Source organism: Panthera leo, chromosome B2 (assembly GCF_018350215.1).
Source record: "Panthera leo isolate Ple1 chromosome B2, P.leo_Ple1_pat1.1, whole genome shotgun sequence".
Lineage (NCBI taxonomy): Eukaryota > Metazoa > Chordata > Mammalia > Carnivora > Felidae > Panthera > Panthera leo.
The window spans coordinates 16,948,304-16,967,520 of NC_056683.1; the positions used below are offsets into that span (position 1 = coordinate 16,948,304).

General features: G+C 44.7%; 1 long non-coding RNA gene across 2 annotated transcripts; it reads left to right on the forward strand.

Annotated features, from left to right (window-relative positions):
• The first annotated feature begins 39 nt into the window (after positions 1-39).
• Positions 40-15,304, forward strand: LOC122219562. 2 transcript variants are annotated; one of them, XR_006202443.1, is made up of 4 exons: positions 40-824; positions 1,467-1,613; positions 9,478-9,639; positions 15,274-15,304. It is a non-coding gene; the product is annotated as an uncharacterized LOC122219562 (long non-coding RNA). The 2 variants fall into 2 exon arrangements; XR_006202442.1 differs by lacking the exon at positions 15,274-15,304 and having other exon boundaries at positions 9,478-9,749.
• The last annotated feature ends 3,913 nt before the right edge of the window (positions 15,305-19,217 follow it).

The following is a 19,217-nucleotide window of genomic DNA, read 5'->3' on the forward strand; positions in this document are numbered from 1 at the left end:
AGGCCACGTTCATAACTACAGAGGGAAGGGACAGGGGTGCAACTCTTCTGACCTCATAGCCACCAAGAGGGGTTGGTGGCCAGTTGATTCTGCTGCAGCAGTTGGCACATGACCCCGTTCCCCGCCAAGCCTGGGACTGTCAAAGAAAGGGATCACGTAGACTCCATGGGGCTCAAAAGCTGCCAAGACCCTGGCGGCCCTCTGCTTGCTCCTATGCCAAGGGATGGGCAGTGAATGCCTAGTCAACATGAAGAACCTCAGACAGATGTGACTCTGCCCAGAGCCAGGCCAGGGCAGCCACCAGCCTGATCCCTCTACGTGCCCCCCCCTGCCCAGCCCAGTCTGGCCTGATGCCCCCGAGGTCGGTGCGCCTGCTTCCGGTCCTCACTCTGCTCCTCCCCCAGCAGCGCCTTCTACCACGCATGCGCTCCGCCCCTCCCTCTGTCACGGTGCCACTGGCTTTCTGTCACGCTCCCCATTTCTGTCCCAAGGGTTACAAGTAAACTGCCACCCGAGGTTGCTAAATTTGTTCACTCTTTTTTACAGTTTCCTCTACTGAGGTCACGTTGGCAGCTGTTTCCCTATTTAGGAACTTAAATGCAATCCTCCGGTGGGTATCCTGGGAAGCTATTCTGTGCAGCACCACGCCGCCACCGGTGATTCCTCTTCCTCCCTCCACCTGCTCTGTGCTCTACAGACAACAGTTAGTCCCTGACTGCTTCCGGCCCCAGGTAGGCCTGCCTTTCAGTTCACCAGAGATCTCCTGCCGGGAGTCACGGACAAACACCTCATTCCCTCCTCGCTGGGAACTGGATGCAAATATGGTGAGTGGGGAAAGTCATGGTCGGAGTCCTCATTCTTCAAACGCAGAGGCCTTTCCCACAAAGGGTCCCCAGGGCCCCCACTGGCCATTTGTAAATTGATCCACGGGCCCTGGGTTTAGCTGGTCAGAACAAAATAGACCTGCTCTCAGGTGCTCTCACACTGGTTACAGCCCCAACACCCAACACGTGATCCAGGAGCATAGCCTCCAGGACTGCACGTGGTGGGCTGCCCACCCCCACCCCTCTTGCCCAGCCTCGCGCCAGTGACCCCTGAGACGACTCTGAAGAAGGCAGTGGTTTTGTGTTTGTGTGATGGGATTTGTTTGTTTGGGAGGGGCAGAGAGAAGGAAAGACAGAATCCTCGGCAGGCCCCACGCCATCAACGCAGAGCCCGATGCAGGCCTTGAACTCACCAACGGTGAGATCATGACCTATGCAGCGATCAAGAGTCGGCCTCCTAACCGACTGGGCCACCCAGGCGTCCCTGTGTGTTGGTTTTCTTTTTTTTTTTTTTTTAAACTGTGCTTTGTAATCATCTGTTCTCAAAGATGATGCTTCTATTTTCATTGGTTTCCCATTCTGTCCGTGGTGGAAATGCAGGGAGTCTGAGAAGATAACACACAGGCTTCTGGTTCATTACAGGACAGGTGTGAACCCTCGATGTGAACTTGAGCCCGTTGGAAGGTACGTTTCTAAGGCGCAAGCCCATTCTGAAGGATCATCCAGGACACGTCTTCCCTGGAGAGCCCCACGGTAGCAGACACTTGCCTCCTGAAGGGTTGAAGACAGGTAGAGATTGTTCCGTTTGACCTCTGAGTTTGACTGGAGGCAAGTCCTTTAAACCTACACAGGCCACTCAAGCCCCCATGGTCCCTCTCTGTGTCTCTGAGAGCCTAAATGTCCTTCAGTGTTTTTTGATAATGGCCTCTTCGTTTTCACAGACTGACCTATTAGTTCCATTTGTTTATTAGAATCAAGGTACCCTTATTTATTGGAATATCAATGGGCAGAATGACACCAAGAATTATAACAGCCCAGAGAAGGCCGGAGGTCATACACAGGAGCCTGAAGAAAAGTGAAGGCAGAGAAACAGTCAAAATAATATGTTACATCCATGGTATCTGTCACAGTTTACGAGGCACTTTCACATGTATGATCTATAATAATCAAAGTTCTTGGTGGCAAATCACAGAAGCACTTTCTGGCTAATGGCAACAGAAATAAATGCATCGGAAAGGCAATGTATCGGTTCACAGGATTTACACGAACACCAAACACGGAGAACAGTCAGGAACGAAGGGGACCTGGTTCCATGTGGCACGACCACATGGTCACATCCTGTCTGAAAGCTGAGCGAGGCACTGCTCCCCCTGCCTCTGACCTCAGGGGTTGACCTCTAATAGTCTCTGAGTCTTTGTATCCCTCCCCCGAGATTCAAAGTTCCAGGTAGGCACATCTGCTTGATCTCACCTGTGCCCCAGCGGTCGGAATGGGGGGGGGGGGGTGTCAGGCGAGAAGAGAGAACGTCCATTTCCCTCACCCCTCACCGCTTGGTGTTTGGTACTGAGTAGCTGTATTAGTTTCTACTGCTGCATAATAGCTAGCACAGACTTAGTTTAAAATGACAGTCACCTATTACCTTACAGCTTCTGTGGACCAGAGCTCCACCACATTCTTAGCTGGGCTTTCTGCTCATGGTCTCACCAGGTTGTCATGGAGGCGTTGGCTGGACTGTATTCCCACTGGGAGGCTCAACTGGACAAGAGCCTGTTTCCAAGCTCCCTCAGATGATGGTGGAATTTTTTTGTTTGCAGCCGTATGTCTGAAATCCCTGATTTCTTGGTAGCTGTCCACTGGGGACCATTTTCAGCTCCCTGAAGCCACACTCAAGTCCCTGCCAAGTTCACAGGCCCACCCTCCATAGAGAGCTCACAGCAAGACTGTTGACTTCAGAGTCAGCAGGAGCACCTCTCTGGCTTTATATCTCCCTTTAGGAAAGCTATCGTTCCTCTTTCAAGGTTCACTTGATTAGGCCAGGCCCACCCTTTTTGATGAACTCCTAGTCAACTGATTAGTAATCCTTTCATAGCAGTGAAACCCTATCATGGTCACAGGTCCTGCCCACACTCAAGGGGAGGCGATTATACAGGGTATATAAACCAGGGGATGGGAATCTTGGGGGCCCATCTTTGAATTCAGCTTATCACACTGGAAAATGTCAAGCACTTCCCTACTTTTAATCTCCTTGGAGCAGGAGATCAGGTATAAACTTTACAGATTTACAGAGGTTAAAAAAAAAAAAAAGGCTCTGAGAAGCCAGAGTGATTTGGTTCTAGCCACAGAGTTAAGAAGTAGTTGGATTGGAAGTTGTCATCAGAGCTTTCCAAAGGTAAATGGAAATAAGCAGTAACAAATATGAACGTTCATGAAAATAAGTTATGTTATCATACGTGGTGCTACAGGCTCTGATGGAAAGAAGAAAGGAAGAGCAAAGATGGGAAATTATGACTAATGAACCCACGGCCTGCTGTAGGAGGCCATTCTGGACCTACTGGAAACAATGCCAGTAAAGAACATGAGCTGTCCGTTTGATGTCAGAGAGAATAACAGGCATCTGGGGCGTGATTGCTATATTTAAAAGAGGGAATTCACAGCAACTTTCAAAGGTGAATGGACGAGTTGGCACAGGCCTCCCGAAAAGACCAAACAGGAGCTAGAGAGATCGCCACTGAGACCCTGAAGTTTTCTGTAGCTCGACCCTTCCTGTTCTTCCCTTCACAGCTCAGAGACCAGCCTGTCTCCTAAGGAATCGTTCTGGCTTATCAAAGAGACCTTGAGCTTATGTCCAGCCAACTATATTATTTCCTTTATCATCAGCCTGAAATATTCCCTGAAGACGTTTTTTTAATTTTTTTTTTTTATTTTTATGAGTTTTACGTAGTTAAGTAATAATCTGTGCACCCAACCTGGGGCTTGAACTCACAACCGTGAGATCAAGAGTTGTATGCTCTACCAACTGAGCCAGCCAGGCACCCCTCCCCCAAAAGATTTAGATATTTAGATTTTAAAAGGTAGGATATCGAGGGGGCGCCTGGGTGGCTCATTCGGTCGAGCGTCCAACTCTTGATCTCGGCTCAGGGCATGATCTCACGGTTCGTGAGATTGAGCCCCAAGTCAAGGCTCTGTGCTGTCAGCATGAAGCCTGCTTGGGATTCTTTGTCTCCCTTTGTCTCTGCCCTTTCCTCGCTCATTCCCACTCTCTCTTGAAATAAATAAATAAAATCTTATAAAAAAAAAAAAAGCTAGGATATAGAATGGTGAAAGGGTTAAGGTTCTCAATGATACAGCTTGATATTCTGCAAATAACAAAATTTTGTTTTTCAAGAATATACAAGTAAAAGCTGGATAGGTCTTTGAACCCATGTCTGTGCATGAAAAACATACGTGTAAAGCAGTGAGAGCAGAGTTTTAAAAAATATATTCAAATGTGTCCGAGCACACAATAATATATTTAACTTCTATTCACACATATGCCACATGAAATGAGTAATAGTAAGTTACTGGAAAACCTTTGTACCGATCCTGGCCATGCCACTGTCCAGCCGTGTGACCCTGGAGATATAACTTAGCCTATCTAGGCCTCAATTTTTCTCATCTACAGGGATAAAGAGTTAGAAATTTTGATTTCTAAAAACTCTTCCAACTTTAAAATTTAGTAGTTCTTCAGTAAGCTGGTTAATGTGCAACAGTCCATATTGGGAAAGAACATCCTACTTTTCCATCTTAGATGAGAAGGCTACCTCTTGATAATCACGGGAGACCATGAACTTGATTGCACTTTGGATTACATTCAACTAAGCCTATCGTCCAGCCCTTTTGGGATATTGCTGGGATATCTGGGATATTTGCTGGGATTCTGGGATACTTGCTGTCTGTAGATACTACTTTCCATAGCGATATATATCTAGCTATTTAGAATTACGCACATGTGCGTATTCTTGGGATACTTGCTGTCTGTAGAACTACTTTCCATAGCGATATATATCTAGCTATTCAGAATTGCGCACATGTGCACGTGTGTGCACACACACACACACACACACACACCAAAAATACGAAGACAGCAGCAGGGTCAGCGGGTTAACAGGGAGGAGTAGCTGAGTTAGCCAAGGCCTAGAGGACGAGAGAATGGAAGAATTCCCAGGCCCTCAGAGCTTTTACAAATTGACATCATCCATATGTATCACCATTAATTATAATAATCATCTCCTACAACAAGTGCTCTGCTTGACCCTATGCCCATGTTTTATTTATTTATTTTTTAAGCATTTCTACCTCCTTTATCTTCTCTCTGAGCTGATTAATTAACTGCAGTGAAAGATAAGAGAGGTCTCCGCCACATGGTCTTTTTGGCCTATCCCTGCTTCCTACTATCTTACAACACTTCTAACGCTTTTTAAAAAACAACAGTTACATTTTAGCGCGACCAACAAGAGATCTGGCTCTGTTCTCTTAACCCCTCACTTTCCATTTTTATTGCAGCGGAGCAAGGCACCGGGATCAGAATCCAAACCCTGTCTAGACTACAAGTAGGCTCTCTGGGACACATGCCCACTCTTTTTCCAGTCTATGCAAGGGGAGCGCATGTTCTTGCTATGACCTTCTTAAAAGCCAACAGTATTCTCTTCCAGAGAGATATGGAATCACATCTTTTTAGAAAAAGAAAAAACAAACAAACAAACAAACGGCTGTCCACTTTGTTGCTTCACTTCTCCTGCCAACCAACACAGTTGAACATCCTCTGAAGTTATCGTTGAGGTAACCTAACGCGTGGTATCTCAAGTTTGTCATCCACAGTCCAAATTTCAATGATTCCTCTCTTGTCCACTGCCTTAACTTACTCTCTTTACACTTAGAAATTACCTGCAAATTGCCTTACTCAGTGCGCACGGTGCTTTCATTACTCAACCTTTCTGAGGTCAAGTTTTTTGTTTGGTTTATTTAGAGAGACATAGAAAGTGGGGGAGAGGCAGGGAGAGAGAGAGAGAGAGAGAGAGAGAGAGAGAGGGGGGAAGAGAGAATCTTAAGTAGGCTCCATGCCCAGTGCAGAGTCCAATTCGGGGCTCAATCTCACAACACTGAGATCATGACCTGAACTGAAATCAAGAGTCTGACACTTAATCAGCTGAACTACTCAGGCACCCCTGAGGTCAAGTTTTTATTAAGCACTCTGTTCTACGTGAAATTCTCCCCGCCTTTGGCTTCTGCGCCTTCTCTCCTTTTTTTTTTTTTCTTTTCCCTCTTACCATTCTAATCATCCCTTGTCGGTCTTCTCTGGGGCTTTCCTTTCTACCTGCCCCTGAAATGTAGCTTTGATGCAAGCTTCATAGCTTTGATGCAGGCTGGCTGGGTCCGAGGACTCAGAGGGGAGTCCTTGGCTTCAGGCAGGATAGAAATCATGTGTAAGCCAAGGAGAAGTGAGAGCAGAGTTGACTGAAGATGTGGAGTGTAGACACAGACAGAGTGTCTGGGAGACTCAGAAGGGAAAAGAGAGTGAGTCCCATCTTTGCTCGGGGTCTGGGGTTTCTCTTGAGGGTTGTGGCACCGTGCACGTGTCTTCTCAGGCATCCAGAAACAAATGCGAATGTGTAGGTGTCCTCCATAAATCACTTACGCCCTGGAACCTGGGGGTCTTGATGAGTCCGTGGTCTCTGTGCTGAAGGACTCCAAAGAAATCATCAACACCATGACCTTCACAAGGAGGACACACACGATCTGTTCTATAAGGCCTGTGTAAGGCGGGCGTGTAGGTCCTAGCAAGAATAGAAGCAGAAAAAGGAGTGAAAAAAGCAGTTTTTCCTGGGATCTCTTTAGTTTCCCTGCCTCAGCCTCATCCCATAACCCTTTGCTCCTTTTATTCATCCCACTTTTCCAGGCAGTTTCATCTAAATTCGTGATTTCACTTCCCATCCCTTCAATGACTACTCCTTAATCTATTTCTCCCCCAAAGACCTCCCTTCTGGAGTCCAGAGTTATGGATTCAGATACCTACTAAGAATCACCATTCACATGTTGACCAGATATCGTACGCTCAACTGGGCTATCTCCGTGTACTTGGGCTGCCATAACAAAACACCATAGAATGAGTGGCTTAAACAACAGAAACTTCTTTTCTCACAGTTCTGGGGGCTGGAAGTCCAAGATCAAGAGACCAGACAGTTCAGTTCCTAGCGGGGGCCTTCCTCCTGGCTGACAGACGGCAACTTCTCTCTGCGCACGCACTTGACCTTTACTCAGTGCATGCTCACGAAGACAGAATTCTTTGTCTTCCTTTTCTTTGAAGAGCACTGACCTCATCATGAGGGTGCCATGCTCATGGCCTTATCAACCCTAGCCGCCTCGCAAAGACCACATCTCTAAATACCATTATCACTTTGGGGATTAGGGATCCAACATATGAATTGGGGGGTGGAGGGGCCACAAACATTCAGGTCATAATATGGGCCCAAACCGAATGCCTCATCTTCCTTCCCAGACCTGCCCCACATGTGCTATGGGTCATGTCAATGGGAGACACTACCACCCACCCAGCTGCCTGCCTGGCAACCGGGAGGGCTCTCCTTCTAGGTTCTCTGCACCTGTTTCCTCATCTGTAAAACAACAATAGTATCTCCTTCACGAAGAGTTAGATCAAATGAGCTGATACGTGTAAAATGCTAATGAAATTCAGGACACTAAGTTATCAGTAATATTGACTTAGATTCTCTCTAAAATAATGTTTTTAACCAGCTCCACAAAAATGCTTCAGATCCTACCTTGCATAATACCCTTGGGACTAACCACCTTCCCCCGACCTCTTCCTCTGCTACCTTGACTTCTGGTAGCTCACTTCACACACGGAATACTGGGATTGCCACCTAACGAGCTTTTCTTCATTGTCTCAGCTCGCTGTCCGATCCTTTCCTCACACAGCTACGAGAGTCATCCTTTCACATTGGAGCTCCTATCAGCACATATCTCTGGCCAAGTCTTCAAGGGCGCCACATGCTTTGGGGCAAAGCTCAAATTCCTCAGCGTCATCTAAAGTGCCCTTCGTGAGACGGCCCCTGCTTACTGTCTGGCCCCTGTTGGGAGAGGCAGTCCGCATGGGGGCCGAGTGTCTCTGCATACCCTTACCAAGCATGCCAGACTGCGAGAATTGCCCTCTCCTGACACTGAGCAGTTCCTGCAGCCAGTCACAAAGGGACCCAAGGAGATCCCGGTGATGACAGCATGGTCACTGTTTCTGCTTGCTCCCTTGGAGTGGGGGACTTGAGAGCTGCTTGCTTCAAAAGGGCTGTGCCTTTGGGTCTGGGTTCCTCAGCTTCAGAGCAAACCTACTGAATGTGTAGCATGCATCCGGGTCCATCACATGACTTCTGTGTCATCTGGGGGAAAAAGGAGGCCAGTGCAAATATGCTGAAGATAAAGCTGCTTGCTACCCCATTAATAACATAGTACTTTGTCTGTGACCCGGGAATCTTGTGTCATCTGCCACGATCCACAAAACCATGCCAAGCTAACTTGTTAGCTTGCAAGTAGAGAAAATTCCATACCTCTCATGGTTTTTGACAGCCCTGTCTCCTCCTATCTCTTGTTCCATCTCTCATCCCATGCTCTGTTATACTGACCTGTTTCCTGTCCCTGTGCCTTGAAAGATGCTGATCCCACTTCCCCAAATCTTATCTACTTTCTTTTCTTTTTTTTAAGTTTATTTATTTATTTTGAGAGAGAGAAAGAGAGAGAGTGTGTGTGTTTGTGCGAATAAGGAAGGGGCAGGGGGGGAGGGAGAGAGAGAATCCCAAGCAGGCTTCGTGCTATCCACACAGAGCCCCACGCGGGGCTCGAACTCACAAACCATGAGATCAAGCCAAAGTCAAGAGCCAGACACACTTAACCGACTGAGCCACCCAGGCATCTTTCCTTTATTTTTGACCAGCCAAAAGTACTATCCCCTCTAGGAAGCCTTCCAGACTTCCAGTGGGATTTTGGTGCCATTCATCTCTTCTTTCGCGGCACCCTGAGCACATCTCATTAATTAGAAGCCTTGCCACATTGCACCATGACTTCTTTCGCTCGTGCAGCTTCTCCACTGGAAAGGAAGCTTCTTGAAGGTAGGGGTCACGTTTTGTCTTTGCGTGCCTGGTGTCTAGAGACTTTATCCTGCAATACTTGGCACGTAAATGTTCAATACATGTTACACGTTGGAATGAATGACTAGATCCTAATGGGTTTGACCCATCCTGAAGGATGAACCTGGAATGAAATTGTCCTCTGTTTCTCTCTTTGCCTTTCACACTTCTTTTTCTCCTTACCTTCCCATTTCTTTTTTTTTTTTTTCTATTCTAAGCTACACTCTACTCTGTGTGCTTAGCTAGACACAAATAGACTTACGTGAGGCAAAAGTATGCCTGCAGAGCAGCGAGGTGGATTCCATGCACCATATGGGAAAATTAATCTCACCTTATGTAATCAGTGCCTAAAGACAGAGACTCAAACTTCCTTCCTCTCCCAAATTTCCTGAGAGATTGCAAAAGCAATGGATTAAGTGGCGGGGATGGTGTGGCATTTATATTTTAAAATATTTTTAATTTTCTCTCTCTCTCTAACGCAGCCCTCCTGGCGACAGAGAACGGACCGTGGTGAAAGATAATTGCCTAGGAGCCTGGCCAGCTTTAGATAAATTTGCTATCGCCGCAGTGGAAAACTTGGCTTTAAATGAGCCCTCTTTTCCACCTACAGAATCCCTAGGCAGTAAAGACCATGAACCTGGAAGGTACATCCCGACATGTGTTAAATAAATGCATGCGCTAATAAATAATGTTCAATAGTGTGCATGAGTAACCCCCCGGAGGTACCTTAAAAATAAACATTTTCATAGGGAAACTGATAGTATTCTCTTTCCTGGGGAAGGTAAATGTCTTGCCCTGCTTCCTGAATCACTGTCCTGGCTCTGGCTGTGTCTTAGGAGTGAATTCAATGATAAAGTGGCTGAGGCTCCATCCTTGTGGACTTTATTAGGGAGCCAGCTATGAAGTTGTTCTCTCGGCCTCCAACTCATCCTTGAGTACTCAGCTTTGTGATTCTGGCACCGATGCTGCAAACTCCGTGTTTTTGGTTTTTTTGTTTTGTTTTGTTTTGTTTTCCGCCAGTTCCCTCCACCTTTGCCTCTTCCAATAGGGAAGGGGATAGGGCATAACGGGCCGAGAAGTTCCCTTACATCTTCTTGTCTGTTTGCTACGGTCGCTAGCGTCACCCCAGCCTTACTCCTTCATAGCCTTAAGGAAACTCACTCTCACAAATGGCAAACAGCCCATCTCCCGGCAGCCGCACTTTGCCGGACTTTGTTTCTGGTCGCTTCCCCCTGCCCCCACCCCTCACCTGTGCCTGCTAACAGCCCTGGTGGCAGCCCGTCTGCCCTCCTGGTCACGTTTTCCTCCTTGCCTCCCCTCTCTTCCCTCTCTTCCACGGCACCCTGCGAGATCACAGGGCCGTCCCTTTATAGGACAATGGCTAAAATAGCAACCGAGGTGAGACCGAACACTAGCAGCCAAGAATATTTGCGCTTGCGGGCTTAAAAATAACCAATCTGGAATGACAGAATAGGAAAAATCCAGGTAAGACAACATTTGCTCTCGCACGAAGTCACAAATGGCTTTACCGGTGGGTGTGCTTTTCCCGCTTGGTACCACCAGGGCCCACAGGCAAAAGTGATCTCCTGCCTTTCCTAATCTTTCCTCCTTCCAAAACGCAGTGAAGAATTGAAATTTCCCATCTAGCGTCCAGCATTACTTGTCCCCCCCCCCCCATTTTTAAACAGGAATAAACTGCGGTGCCAGCAGTTTTAAGTGATGCTGTGTAATTTTCAGCTCAAATGAGAACTTAAAGCTTCACTAATTTCTTGAAGAGATTCTGCAGCGTCTGATGGTGGTTGGGGGCGGGGAGAAGGGAGGAAAAGAAGGAAAAGGAAAGGAAACAGCGGGACAGCCGCCGTGGTCACCCCCACCTCTGTGGCCAGAGCTGCTTATCACCACCTTGCTCTGTGTTCCCCTCGCCCATGCTACCCTTCCGTATTCTAGAAGTAGAGGCAAAATGGGACGAACCACCGTCAGAACGGTGATCAGTTTGGCTTGCTTGCTGCCCACCCCCCCAACTTGTCTCCAAAAATCTATCCTACGTCTCTTAGCAGTTCTTTGGGTGGTGAATGATACGAATAAGGACATCGACAACGTTCTAAGCAAACTGTAACTGGCATGCTGGTGGAAATGCTCGCTGAAACCTGCCATGGGCAAGTCAGAGTCCCAAAAAGATCTCAACAAGCAGATCAGCCGTATGAATTCGGACATTTATGTCTCAACTAATGTATAAGACAAGGGAAGGTTGGCACATGTGCCAGGGATCATTCGTATGACATGATTATTGGTAGAACCACACATGATTGCATGTTAGGGCCCCTCCTGCATGTTCTATCAGCGTCCTCGGCTGGATCTTATTACGGGGCTCATTACACAGTATTGCAATCGACTACCTTCCCTCCTGCGTTGCAAGCACCCTGAGGGCAGGGACTGTGTCTTTTTCTTTCTCCTTTTTGTAATCCACAGGTCTCACATAATATATAATCCATTGTGAGGACTTCATGCCAATCAAAATGAAATGGCCTATAGCTTTTGACCATAAAACTCAATACCATTTGTATTATACTGAACTTACGTCTTAAACACTGCAGTATTGCTTGCATTGTATTAAGATGAGGTTATAGGAGGCAAGTCTAGTGATTAAGGATGAGTGCTCCTCTCCTGACTGGCTGGACAACCTTGATCAATTTCCTTAAGGCTTGGCATGCCTCACTTTCTCTATCTGTAACATGGGGATATAATAAGCCCTCCTTCATAGGGCTATTGTGAGAATTAAATGAGGTAGTGCACACAAGGTATTTAAACAGGCCTGGACGATGAGAATAATGACAGTGACTCTAAAGTTAAAGATATGATACAGGGACAGATTAGGAGACAGTATTTGCAACACTAAGCCAGACAAAGGATCAGCATATAGAATATATAAAGCACTTAGGGGCACTTGAGTGGCTCAGTGGGTCAAACGCCTGACTCTTTCTTGATTTTGGCTCAGGCGATGGTCTCATGGTTTGTGAGATCGAGCCTTGTTTTGGGCTCTGTGCTGACAGCATGGGGCCTGCTTAGGATTCTCTCTCTCTCTCTCTCTCTCTCTCTCTCTCTCTCCCTCTCTGCCTCTTCCCCACTCTCTCTCACTCTCTCTCAAAATAAATAAATAAACATTAAAAAAAAATATATATATATAGCTTCAAAATTTAATTCTAAAAATCAAACAAAAAAGGAAGAAAGAAATAAGGATCATTTACCGCCATAGAAACTCAGCTGACAAACTGACAAGCTGACAAACTATAAGCTAAAACTCATCAATAATTTGGAAAAGGTAAAGCAAAATCCATGAACTCATTGCCCTTCTTTGGAAATCTTGTAAAGCAAAATCCACCCGCCAAGTGGATGAAACCTTCAAAGTCTGATGGTATCGTATCAAATGGAGGCAAGTCTCCAGAGTGATGGGAACACTCGTGCACAGGTGATGGAAGTGTAAATGGGCACAAACACCGTGGAGGGCATGTTGGCCGTGTTTCTTAACATTGAACATGTGCACACCCAGGAACCCGGTATTCTTTACACCGGGGCTATTCAAAGGGTTCGTCAGGTTGCAGGATTTTACTGGACTGACCTAAGAGACTACCTGTGTTCACAAAAGCCCTTCCTACATCCATCCCAAATCCTACTTCAGTTCATGGCTCCTGAGTTCAAAAACCTGTGAGTAACAAAAGAGAAGCCTCCTTTAAGGACTACTCAGAGCACCATAAAGCTTTTGGTCTTCTAGTGTTTGTAGGCACATTTCTATTAGGAGTAAAGCCTTGCTCTGAGATGAGATACAGTAAAACCTTGGTTTGTAGGCACAGTTCGTCTGGAAACACGTTTGTCATCCAAAGCACCTGAATATCAGAGCAAATTTCGAGAACCATTGACTCCATTGTGATCATGTGATGTTCAGCGTCACATACTCGTTGTATTGTGAGACATCGCTTGTTTGTCAAGTTAAAATTTAGCAGTTCCTCTAGGCCATCCTCAATATTTATGCCTAAAGCGTATCATTAGCTGGAAATAAAAACAACATTAAAAAGCCAGAAAAGCATAGGTTAGTGACTCTGTGGTTTTTTTTTTTTAATGCATCTGACATGGAGACACCAAACTGCCCAAAGTAAATTGGATAAAAAGCCACAAATAAAATGTGTTCATCGTTTCTTTCTTTCAGTGTGTGCTCTTCAATAAAGCAGCTAAAATGCACAGTATAAAAGCATGTAGTTAAATGTCTATTCTAGCTGAAATTAATTCCCAGCTCATTTTATTTATAAAACGCTTCATGTTGGGGCGCCTGGATGGCTCAGTCAGTTAAGCATCTGACTCCTGATTTTGGCTCAGGTCATGCAGGGTCCCATGGTTGGTGAGATAGAGACCCGTGCCAGGCTCTGGGTTGACAGTGGGGAGCCTGCTTAGAATTCTCTCTCTCCCTCTCTTGTGCCCACGCAAGCTGGGGAAGGGCAGGGAACAAGGGAAAGAGAATCTTAAGCAAACTCCATGCGCAGCACAGAGCCAGACATGGGGCTCAATCTCACAACTGTAAGATCGTGACCTGAGCCAAAATCAAGAGTCAGACGCTTAACAGACTAAGACCCTCCCCCCGCCCCCACCCAGATGCCCCCTTTTCCTTTAAATATGAGGACAAGTTTTATCCTGAGATCTAAAAATCAATGATGTTATTTCTGACGTCTATACTGGGTTCTAATTTAATTACTCCCCATAGCACAATACCAACAATCCAAAAATGCACACAAACACACTTACCAAAGCAATGCCATGTTTTTCATCATATACCTCTTTTCAAAAATAATTTACAGTGTTAGCCAAATGGTATCTAAATATCATTTACAAAATATTGTAAGTTAAATGACAAGACACGTTAGTTCATTTTCTTGTTTGGATAACTTATTATAAGGGAATAAATTAATAATCTCTACACCATTGAAATCATCCCTTTACAATATGCATCTTGAAATTTCTTTCTCATTAGTTTTAGTAGTGTTTAATATGTATGTACTATTAAATTCAAATTCGATTCAAGGAATGGCTAATGAGATTTTTGAATCCTGTATTAACATTTACTGGAATCAAAAACGAAGTTAAACTGTTGCTGTCAGAAGATGTTTTATTTTGTGGATAGGCTTGACAGAGGGTGTTGGTTTTATCAGTGTAAGAAGGATATTTTTTATAAATTAAATGAGATAAATCTGCAGCTTCAAGGTTTTGATGATGATACCAGACTTTTTAAAAATTTTTTTTTATTAATGTTTATTTATTATTTTTGAGACAGAGAGAGACAGAGCATGAACAGGGAAGGGGCAGAGAGAGAGGGAGACACAGAACCTGAAGCAGGCTCCAGGCTTCAAGCTGTCATTACAGAGCCCGACGCGGGGCTCAAACCCACGGACTGTGAGATCATGACCTGAGCCAAAGTCGGACGCTCAACCAACTGAGCCACCCAGGCGACCCGATGATAACAGACCTTAAAATGTGATGAGATATTTTTATCAGTAATAAAAGTTACAATGTTTCTATTCCTTTCAGTTACCGACACTATTGATGTGTACTGTGTATCCTACGACCCCCTTCGGGGCTCACTGCACTTTCTAGTGGTAAAGCCCAGAGCCTTTGCCTAAGGAGGACTCTCTCTGGTACTCAGCCACGTACAAGGGCAGGTGCTGCCCTTTGGTGGGACAGTTCTGAGGTGCCTTCTACATGATACTCAGGAAGTCCCCACTGTGATATACTTTTGGGGATCAACTTTCAGATAAACCACTTGAACCCAAGACTTGATCTTATTTTTTATTTTTGTTTTAATTTTTTTAATGTTTATTTTTGACAGAGAGACAGAGCATGAGCGGGGGCGGGGCAGAGAGAGGGGGAGACACAGAATCCGAAGCAGGCTCCAGGCTCTGAGCAAGCTGTCAGCACAGAGCCCGACACGGGGCTCGAACCCACAGACTGGGAGATGGTGACCTGAGCCGAAGTCGGACACTCAACCGACTGAGCCACCCAGGGGCCCCAAGACTTGATTTTAGAGTTTGCTTTTTTGGAGAACTCTAAGAGAGCAATCTGTTCTAAACAAGGTGCTTACAGTGAAGGAGCAACAGGTGTAACCAAGAGCTGTTTGATAAATCTAGGTCTCTCTTCTGGAATTTGCAAGTGTAACTAACTCTCATTTGCTTGTCAGGTGGTTTTTCAACTTTCACCAATTTGAAGAATTTAATAGAATTTTTTTTTTTTTTTAATAGGCATCATGCGCAGCACAGAGCCCAATGCGGGGCTTGAACTCACGACCCTGAGATCAAGACCTGAACTGAGATCAAGAGTCAGACACCTCACCCACTGAGCCACCCAGGCACCCTGAATTTAATAGATGTTTAACAAGAAGAGTACTAAAAATAATTTGGGGTAGTAAATTACTAGGTAGTAGTTGGCATGTAATTTGAAGAAAATTCAAACAATTGGATAAAATTGCTTTAACAAACACCTTTCATTCCCGCTTATTTATTACTATGAATGAGTCTTCTCAGCAGTTACTTCTATAAAAATGGGGTGGAAGACAGAAATAAAAGTCACTGCAGAAATCATATTGTTCTAGTATAAAGCCATTCATCAATAGATACATGAACTAATTGGAGGGAGAAGCACTATTTATATCATTTGTGGAGAAGCATTTTCAAAGATATTTTATTTCTTCTGTTCAATAAATTATAAGAGGATAATTATTTTCTAATATAGTTTTGTTTTCTTGCTCAACTGATAACACTACCAATTAGAAAGTTTAAACACTTACAGCCTTATGATCCCAGGAAATAAAACGTTTAAAAATTTTAATTTCCACTTATAATCTTGTCAAAAAGAAGTATAATAGGGTGATCAAAACTGGGACTTCCCAGCGTGAAAATATATAACACGAAGATAAAAACTCTGTGGGGGAATTGGAACGGAATGTGGAAATAGGAAAGATATCACATTTCCATAGGAAATTATGCATGCATTTTTTAATAGATGATGATTATTGAATCAAATTGTTATGGTATTTAGATTTTTTTGGATACACTTGAAAGAGTCACTATTTATTTTTAAATGTTAATATTTACAAAATGCCAGCAATTTTACCCTTCAGAACCGTTTTAAGCCTATAGTTTCTTAAAGGTCAATGTTAAACTGTGTGAGGGGTACGTAGTTTCTCCAAATTCGTTGAAGGGTTGTACAAAAAATAAATCTGAAGACTTACAGGTTGAATTGCCCCCCAGTTCGTACACTGAAGTGCTAAGCCTAGCAATTCAGAACATGACCTTATTGGGAGACAGGACCTTTATAATGATCATCGAGTTAAAATGAGGCCATTAGGGTGAGCCCTCATCCAACATGACTGGTGTCCTAATAAAAAGGAAAACTTGGACACAGAGACAGAGGAGATACAGTGTGAAGAGACGTAGGGAGAAGGTGGTTACCTTCTAGCCGAGGAGAGAGGCCTGGAATAGACTCTCACAATGCTTACAGGGAATCCTTCTTGCAGACACTGATCTCAGACTTCCAACCTCCAGAATTGTGAGAAATGCATCTCTGTTGTTGAAGCCACCCAGGCTGTGGTACTATTTTTTACAGCATCTCTAGCAAAGGAACACAAAGGCTGTTCTCCCGGAGAAATACTCACACTTACAGACAAGGAGGAGTGTAAAGGGATATTCATTGCGTCCTTCTCTGCCTTAAAGGAATAGATCGTTAAAATATGACACCCTGGCTTTCCCATTTAGTGCTGGGGACGGGTCCTGGAAATGGGAATCCAATTCCAGGTTTTTCTGGTACGATTCCTTTGGAGATACGCTCCTGGTATCCAAAACTGGAAAATGGTCTTCCTTTTTCTTCAAATGCCCTGAAATCACACATGCCTTGGGCCATAGTTTTCTTCAGCTTCTTTCCATGCTATTGGCTGGTAATCTTTGGAGTTGCGGTGGTATTTTGGACACACTTCATGACGTCAAAGGACTTTCCACTAGTTCCTAAGTTGCAGGCTAATTTTTACCCCCCACTATTCTCTTCAATGTGCTCCTGCCACGGCAGCTCAACAACTTGGATTTTAAAATCCAGTATGATTCTCTTCCTTTGTCTCTTTGCAACAAGGCTGTTCTCTCTCTTCTTGCATTGTGGGGCAACACCGGCAGAATCTAAAATAAATGACAAGGAGCCCCTGGGTGGCTCAGTCGGTTAGGCGTCCAACTCTCGATCTCAGCTCAGGTCACGATCTCATGGTTTGTGAGTTCGAGCCCCACGTTGGGCTCTGTGCTGACAGTGTGGAGCCTGCTTGGGATTCTCTCTCTCCCTTCTCTCTCTCTGCCCCTCCTCTGTTCACGCGCTCTCTCTCTCTCTCTCTCTCTCTCTCTCAAAAATAAACTTAAAAATTTTAAAAAATAAATAAGCAAATAAATGACAACTTTTTTAAAAAGGATGAATTGACAGCGATGGGTGGCAGAATGGATAGCAGGGGTGTGGCCAGGCAAGCGTAGTAAACGATCAGTTGTAGAATCTATCTTGGGGATTTATGTAAATATTATAAAAACCTAAGACTTCACCTTGGGCGTGTGTTTTCAAGTTCTCATGACAAAATATTAGCAAAACAATGACAAAACAAGTGGCAGACAGACCTGCTACATCGCAGAGTGAACAATACACAATACACAGCGCATCTAACTCAGGTGGCCAAGGTCCACACCAACTGTGCTAAGTCGTGTCGGTAGCATGTGTCTTGATATGACGTGTGGGAATGGCACGTCACCTCTGTGGCTTTCCTTTCACCAACAGATAACCCAGGTCTGATCACAACAAAAAAATGGACAAATCCCAGCTGAAGGACTGTCCACAAAATCTCGGAGCAGTAAATTGTAAAACGGTCAAAGTCATCCAAAACAAGGAAAGGCAGAGGAACTGCCACAGCTAAGGGGAGCCTAGGGAAACCCGATGACTTAAATGTAACGCGGTTCCCTGGATGGGATCCTGGAACAGAAGGAGACATTAGGTGAAAATCACCAAAATGTGAATGAAGTAGGGACCTCAGTTAATGATAACCTATCAATACTGGTTATTCACTTTAGCAAACTCATCACACGAATGTAAGATGTTGACAATAAGAGAAAGTGGGTGTGGAACGGGAACTCTCCGTTCTGTCTTCACAACTGTTCTGTAATTCTAAAACTTTTCTAAAATACAGACGTTTACCTAAAAACACATAGCAAACAATTACCTGGAGGAATTAATGTTACTTTGTTAGTATACCGGGGGTGCTGTGAAATATATAACCTTCTAAATGCAGTTATAAGGTCTTTCCCTGGGTGTCCTATAGACTAAATGCTTCCATTTCCAGTGTTGACTGTGGTAGAGCAAAGGCCAAGTCATAGGAGTCATGTGTGGAATTACAGCATCTAGTCAGTTCAGTTGGTGTTAACAAACTGTGTGTGTGTGTGTGTGTGTGTGTGTGTGCGCGCGCGCGCGCGCGCGGCTGGGGATATGCAAATGCGAGATGGTGCCGTAAGATGATGTAGAACAGTTAGATGGGTGTGATAGCATTTTCCCAGATTTGACTTGGTAATATGTGTTATACGGATATACACGCAGTAATACAAACATATTTTATGACAGCTGCAAAGGTATTCTTATTCAACTTATTATTTATAATAGGCACTGTGTCAGATTTCAACGTGTATAAACTTATTAACTGTAATGCTTCTGCTACGGCCCCCATCGTCACTAGATTTTAAAGTTACAGAAATAGCCAGAGAAAGAATTTCCTTCAAGGAGTCAGCTTTATCGGGCTGTTCTCTCTGGGCCCTCTGCTGGTTGCTTCACAACCTAGAATCTAAGGCCTTTCTCTGTCTTCTGGCATCTCCTACTGTTTGTTCATGGGGCCTTCTCCTCAGCTATTTAGTTCTTGTGTATTCCTTTAAGACTTTAGTTGGACCAAAAAAAAAAAAAAATGTTCAGTTCCAAAGTTTCATGGGTTTGAAAAATAACAGCTTGCCTTTATACTGAAAATGGCAACTTCCACATATATGATCTCATGGGATCCTCAACAGAAATCTTATAAAAATTCCTTTCTTAGCTAAGGGCATGGAAGGTAAGCTTAAAAGTGGCCCGGACTCCTGATGTTGGCGATTCTTGGCCATCCAGCATCGAATGACCCTTGCAGCATTCG